Below are 8002 nucleotides of genomic sequence, written 5' to 3' on the forward strand. Positions count from 1 at the left end.
TATTGCAGCAGTGTTTGTTTTGTACTCATGGATCCAGTCTGTAAATTGATAAAGCGTGGTCCCTGTAGGAAAGAAGGTTGTAGCCTTCTGTAGGGTCAGCACCTACGTACTAGTACAAGAGCTGAGGGGGTTGTAGCTCCCTTCCAGAAGTAGTTGGAAAACGAGAGAGGGTTGTAGCCCTCTGCAGGTTGTAGCCTGCGTACTGGTAAAGGACTGCACCAGTATATTGTAAAAGAAGTTTCTTATTAAAGAAGAAAGAGACGAATTGCAGTAGGTGGTTTTCACCCACATTGGGTTTCCACCTTATATCATGGTGTTCATGTGTGTGGCTTTTATGTGATGATCTGTTCTGTTATACTGCACCTGTTTACTGTCAATGTGGTTAATAATGTTCTGATGCATTTACTGAAGATAAGCTAACTGAATCATAAGATTTCTGGATATACGCTAGTTGCTTTAGACACAGTAGCATGTACACGCAGGTTCACTTAACTAAAGTCGCGTATATGTTTCTGAGCATGAAATTTGAAAAGTTTTATTGATCTGATAATACTGATTCACCCCCTCTCTCAGTATTATTTCCAACAATTGGTATCAGAGCAAGTTCTTCAGAGGAAGCTTGATCGCTTGAAGGAAAAGATCCATCAGAATGGCTAATCCAGAAAGAGAGGCACACATCAGGCCACCAGTCTTTGACGGGAACAATTTTACCCAGTGGAAGATAAGAACCACTGCATATCTACAATCACTTGGAGCAGAAGTTTGGGGAATCGTAGAAGGAGGATACAAATTCCCATCAGCAACTCCTACAGATCCAGCAGAGAAAAAGAAATATGAGCTCAATGCAAAAGCTATTACTGTCCTATTGAGTAGTTTGACACAATCAGAATTTATGAAGATCATGCATTTCAAATCAGCTAAGGAAATATGGGACAAAATCGTTACAAGCTACGAAGGAGATGATCAGGTAAAAAGAGCAAAGCTTCAAACTCTCAGAATCCGGTATGAAACTCTTAAGATGCATAATAATGAAAGCATAGCTAATTATTTCCTGCGTATGGATGAGATTGTAAATTGTATGAGGGATCTGGGTGAAGAATTTGAGGAAGTTGTCTTAGTTGAAAAGGTTTTGAGATCTCTGTCTGCTAAATTTGATTCTAAAGTATCTGCCATAGAAGAAAAGGAGAATATGCAGAAAATCACCATGTCACAGCTTCACGGGATCTTAACTGCTTTTGAAATGCGACAAGAGGTACCATCAGAAGCTGCATTTGAAGCGTCAGAGGAAGAAGATGAGGTAAATTTTGTCAAGAATCTTGAACGGGGAACTGGACGGTTCAAAGGTAAGCTACCTTTCAAATGTTTTCTATGTGGTAGAGTTGGTCACTATGCTGCTAGATGCCCTCATAACAAAGGAAATATATCTGAAGAAGATGGTAGAAGCTATTATACCCATATTAAAAGTTCATTCAATGATAGTGAAGATATTAGAAGTCTCATGGCACATGAAAAGAGGAATGCTTCATCCAATAATAGTGAAGATATTAGAAGTCTCATGGCACATGAACAGAAGAATGCAAAAACTGAAGAAGTTACCAAATTGAATGAACAATTGGAGACAGAAACCAGGGTAAGGGAGCAATTGCAGGATATAGTAAAGGATCAGAGCATAACTATTCAGAGACTTGAATCAAAGATCCTCTCTCTAAAAGAAGATCTTAAAAAATCAAGAGAACAGAATAGAGAAGCTCTTGAAGATCAAGAACATGAAGTGATCAAACTAAAGCGACAAGTGGAAGAAGGAAGAAAAGCTGAAGAAGACCTAAGGAATCAGTATCTGGAAAAGGAAGAACAACATCAAGTTGAGGTAAATATCTTGAAAGGTAAATTAGAAGAAAAGGATAAGCTTTTACGATTTCAAGATAGTACTAAAGTCTTGGACGATATTCTTAATAGTCAAAGGTCTCCTGCTATCAAAACTGGTCTTGGTTTTCATGAATATGTTGAAGGTGAATCTAGTTCACAAGGTGAGGCAAGAAACTCTAATGAGAAATCTGAAATGCTGAACAAGGAACAACCAAGGAAAGAAATTCCTCAAGGAAGATCCTTTACTCCTAACTATGGAAGTGATAGATGATTATTTCCTCCTCTGAATAATGTTGAATGTTATGTATGTCATAATCTTGGACATGTTGCAGCCAGATGTAGAAGTAGAATGGTTCAAGACCATTACAAAAGATCATCGCATCCCAGGTATTTCAGAGGATATTGCTTTGCCTACAATGAATACGGACACAAAGCAATTGATTGCAATAGAAGGAATGTGAAATATGTAAGATGTTATACATGCAACAAATATGGGCATAAAGCAAGGGAATGCAGGAGCAGATTTCAAAATTCAAAACAAGAGGACCATACATCATCACAGTTCCAGGAATTGAAGAAGACAGAATTAGAGACAGAAAGGTGTGGCATAACTCAGTCAGCTGACACAACAGACACAGGGGAATCTGAAAGTGATGAATTTCAGTATTCCATCTTCCATACGCTGATATAATTAAGACAAGTCGCGTATATATTCGAGTTACAGGCTGCAAAGTCGCGTATATGTAGAAAGGGCAGCAGAACAGACCCAGGAAATGTTTCAGTCATGGTTCGCTCAGGCTCAGGGGGAGCATAAAGGGCAGCAGAACAGACTCAGGAAATGGTCATGGTTGGCTCACGCTCAGGGGGAGCATATACTTCAAATAATTCATTGTTGGCATTATGGTTAGAAGTTGTTGATGAAACTAAATGATACATCTTGTTGTTTGATCAAAGGAATGGTATTGCAGGCTTATGCGTATGGTATAGATCATATAAATGATAGTTATTGCTGGTCTTAGAACCTGCATCTGCTCAGGGAGAGCATGGATGGATTGATACAACTTGGCATATACAAAGGGGAGCCAAATCAGAAACTTCAGCATGTACTCAAGGGGAGTATGGACAGCAGAAGGTATACCAAAGAAGAGAATATCTTGGTCTGCCCTTTGCCCTTGATGTCAAAGGGGGAGAGTGACTTGGTGTGGTGGTTGCCATCAAGTCCAAAGGGGGAGATTGTTGGCATTATGATACAAGTGTTGTCCTTGATGGAAACTCAATCAGAAGCAGGTACAAGTGATGGCAACTTAATCAGAGGACAGATCTCAGTACAGCAGGACAAGAAAGAGATATACGTAGGTTCATTAAGGAAAATCAGTGTATACACGCAGGTTGGCTTCAGTAAAAGCGCGTACATGTGAAAACGTACCTTTGGTCCGTGGCGGTTAGTCCTTGGAAGTTGTGCCTATGGTTTTGGACCATGGTGTCTCGATGGTCGTGTCGATCCCTAGTTTTGAAGTTGATGGTATTGTGTTACTATGGTTTTGGACCGTGGTATTGTGAAGGGCCTAAGGCTATATAAGGAGAAGATCATTAGGCAAAAGGGGGAAGCAAGGTGTGTCTGACGAAGTGAGAAGATCTGGTATTGCTGGTTATCTGTTCGGGACGCTTGGCAAGGGTCGGATCTAACAGCGAAGGTATAAGTAATTATTTCTAGATCTGCACGCGGGTTGCCTTTGGAGAAAGCGCGTATACACGCGGTTTTGGTATAGCGAAGTAGTGTATGCATAATAAGATTTGATATTTCAGGTTGTTGTTGATTCTGGTGGTTGTTGCAGAGTTCTGGGCTCTGGTTTGTGTTCTGTGTTCTTGATGACAGGGTTTCAGTGATTCAGTATTGGGTGATCTAGAGAATTATGATGCAAGTATAAGTTGATGATTGTATTGCAACAGTGTTTGTTTTGTACTCATCGATCCAGTCTGAAAATTGATGAAACGTGGTCCCTGTAGGAAAGAAGGTTGTAGCCTTCTGTAGGGTCAGCACCTACGTACTAGTAAATGGATCGGCTAGTACAAGAGCTGAGGGGGTTGTAGCTCCCTTCGAGAAGTAGTTGGAAAACGAGAGAGGGTTGTAGCCCTCTGCAGGTTGTAGCCTACGTACTAGTAAAGGACTGCACCAGTACATTGTAAAAGAAGTTTCTTATTAAAGAAGAAAGAGACGAATTGCAGCAGGTGGTTTTCACCCACATTGGGTTTCCACCTTATATCATGGTGTTCATGTGTGTGGCTTTTATGTGATGATTTGTTCTGTTATACTGCACCTGTTTACTGTCAATGTGGTTAATAATGTTCTGATGCATTTACTGAAGATAAGCTAACTGAATCATAAGATTTCTGGATATACGCTAGTTGCTTTAGACACAGTAGCATGTACACGCAGGTTCACTTAACTGAAGTCGCGTATATGTTTCTGAGCATGAAATTTGAAAAGTTTTATTGATCTGATAATACTGATTCACCCCCCCTCTTAGTATTATTTCCAACACTTTGACAGTAAAAGAATACACATAAGAGTTCTATAAGGTGAGCATAAGAGCTGGAGAAGCCCAAGATACAGATGAGAAAGTGGCTAGATATATGAATGGCCTCAGGATGGACATTCAGGATGAGATAAGTCTGCTGTCTCCAAAAACAGTAGAGGAAGCTTATCAGATAGCATTGAAAGCTGAAGAAAAACTCATGAGGAAGCAGTCTGCCAGAGGGAGAGGGACTTTCAGAGAAAAATGAAGTCAAGGTGGTAGAGGAAGGTCTACAACACCTAAAGATGGAGCTATCAGTAGCTCAACCCAGCATGCACCCACAAGAGGTGATGCAAGAGGCAGAGGGAGTTTTTCTAGAGGAAGAGGAGGCAGAGGAAGAGGCAGAGAAATAAGATGTTACATATGTAACAAGCTGGGACACAGAGCTTTTGAGTGCCCAGAGAATGTAGAAACAAAGAAGAGGAATGCAATTGTTGCTCCAGTTGAGGGAGAAGCACTAGTGGCAGTAGTAGCAGAAGAAGAAAATACACCAGAAAGAGGAGAATCTCTGGTAGTTAATAAAGTTCTGCTTCAGCCAACAAAGGAGGTGCCTGAACCGCCACAAAGGAAGACTTTATTCAGGACAGTGTGCAAAGTTCAAGGGAAATGTTTCCAGATGATCATTGATAGTGGTAGCACTGATAATTTGGTCTCTACAGAAGTAGTGGAGAAATTGAAGCTGAAGACAATGAAGCATCCAACACCTTACAAAGTGTCATGGTTGCAAAAGGGACATCAATTGTTGGTAAATGAACAATGTGAAGTGGAATTTCAAGTGGGCAAGTATAAAGATAAAATTGTTTGTGATGTGATGCCAATGGACGTGTGTCACATATTGCTTGGAAGACCTTGGCAATATGACAGAGGAGCCATACATGATGGGAAAAGAAACACCTACAAGTTTGGAAAGGATGGTGTCAATCATACATTGCTGCCTCTGCAAGAAGGAGATGTACCGGGACAGAAGACTGATCCAAAAACTCTGTTACTTGGAGGAAAGGAATACCTGAAGCAGATTGAAGAAAACGAGGTAAATTTTGTTGTAATTTGCAAGCCCAAGGTAATAATGACTTCTACTAAAGTTTCTGATTTACCCATTGAAATTCAAGAAATGCTGGAGAAATATTGTGATATTATTGTTGATGATTTGCCTAATGAATTACCACCCATTCGAAGAATCAGTCATCATATAGATTTGATTCCTGGAGCAAGTCTACCTAACAAAGCAGCATATAGAATGACTCCTGCAGAAAATGAAGAAGTTAAGAAACAGGTGCAAGAATTGCTTGATAAGGGGCTGATCAGAGAAAGCTTGAGTCCTTGCGCAGTGCCAACATTGCTGAGCCCAAAGAAGGATGGAGGCTGGAGAATGTGTACAGATTCGAGGGCCATCAATAAAATCACAATTAGGTACAGATTTCCATTACCCAGAATAGAAGATTTAATGGATTGCTTGACTGGAGCAAAGTATTTTCCAAAATTAGATCTTAAAAGTGGATATCATCAGATAAGGATAAGAGAGGGAGATGAGTGGAAAACCGCTTTTAAGACCAATGAAGGACTATATGAATGGAGAGTGATTCCTTTTGGGCTGTCAAATGCACCAAGTACATTCATGAGGCTCATGAATGAAGTTCTTAAAGAGTTCATTGGAAAATTTGTAATAGTATATTTGGACGATATATTAGTCTATAACAGGTCCAAGGAGGAGCACTTGAGGCATTTAAATTATGTCTGACAGAAGTTACAGCAAGAAAACATATTGCTAAATTTGAAGAAGTGCTTATTCATGAAAGAGGAGCTGGTGTACTTGGGATTTGTTATTTCAGCTGAAGGGTTGAAAATGGATCTAGAGAAGATCGAAGCAATTATGGAGTGGCCTTCACCCAAAAGTGTTTTTGAGGTAAGGATTTTTCATGGTCTTGCTAGTTTTTACAGAAAATTCATTAAGAATTTTAGCAAAATTAATGAACCTATTATTGAGACCATAAAGAAGGATAAACAACCATTTAAATGGACTACTGAAGCAGAGAAAAGCTTTCAGCTGTTAAAGAAGAAAATAACTGAAAAGCTTGTTTTGGTCCTTCCTGATTTTAACAAAACTTTTCAAGTAAAGTGTGATGCCAGCGCAGAAGCAATTGGAGGAGTTTTAAGCCAAGAAGATAGACCAATAGCTTATTTCAGTGAAAAGCTAAATGATGCAAAAAAGAAGTATTCTTCTTATGATAAGGAGTTCTACGCATTTGTGCAGGCATTAAAGAAATGGAGGCATTATTTAATGTCAAAAGAATTTATTCTTTATACAGATAACCATGCATTGCAGTTCATAATGCAGCAGCCAAAGCTTAGCTAGAGACATGCTAAATGGGTAGAATATCTTCAAGGTTTCCATTTTGTGTTGAAGCATATTACTGGGCAATCAAACAAAGTTGCAGATGCCTTAAGCAGAAGAAATGTATTGCTGCAAGAAAGTCAAATCCAAGTGTTGGGTTTTGATTTTCTTAAGGAATTATATGAGACCGATTCAGATTTTAAAGAGGGATTTGAGTCTTGTAAAAATCCTGTTTTGACAGATAGGAGCAAGTGGTTGGATTATTTCCTACAAGATGAACGTTATTTAAGAAAAAATAGCTGTGCATACCAAAGTGTTCAATGAGAGAAAATTTAATCAAAGAGAAACATAGTGGAGGACTTGCAGGACATTTTGGTGCAGAGAAGGCTTTTGAACAGCTCAACAGATTTTATTTCTAGCCGAAGATGAAATCTGAAGTAGAGAAGTATGTAAGAAATTGTAAAGTCTGCCAATATGCAAAAGGAAGGAGCCAGAACACAGGGTTATATAGTCCATTACCAATTCCAGATAGGCCTTGGGATATGGTAAGTATGGATTTTGTGTTGGGATTACCAAAGATTCAAAGAGGTTATCATTCAATTTTTGTTGTAGTGGACAGATTTTCAAAAATGGCACACTTCATTCCATGTTATAAAACTAGTGATGCTTCTCACATTGATAATTTGTTTTTTAAAGAGATTGTAAGATTGCATGGGTTGCCCAAAAGCATTGCCTCAGACAGGGATTCAAAGTTCATTGGAAATTTCTGGAGAACACTATGGAAGAAGCTATGGACTAAATTAAATTTCAGTTCTGCCTATCATCCACAAATTGATGGACAGACTGAAGTTGTGAATAGAAGTCTAGGCAATCTCCTGAGGAGCCTTACTGTAGAACATCCAAAGCAATGGGATCAAGTGTTACCACAAGTTGAGTATGCATATAATGACTCACCGAACAGGAATACAGGACAGAGCCAATTCCATATTGTTTATGGAATGAATCCAAGAGGAATATCTGAATTAAGGAATTTGGGAAAAGAAGAAATGAGAACTGCAGAGGGTGAAGACTTTGCTTCAAGAATGCAGGCAATACATGAACAAGTGAAACAACATTTGTAGGATAGCAACATCAAGTACAAAACCAGAGTAGATATGAGGAGAAGAGAGGTGAATTTTGAAGTTGGGGACTTGGTTTTAGCACATCTCATAAAGGATAGATTTCCAAA

The sequence above is a fragment of the Pinus tabuliformis genome, chromosome J, assembly GCF_031772625.1.
Source record: "Pinus tabuliformis cultivar Carrire ecotype Pingquan chromosome J, CPIR1, whole genome shotgun sequence".
Lineage (NCBI taxonomy): Eukaryota > Viridiplantae > Streptophyta > Pinopsida > Pinales > Pinaceae > Pinus > Pinus tabuliformis.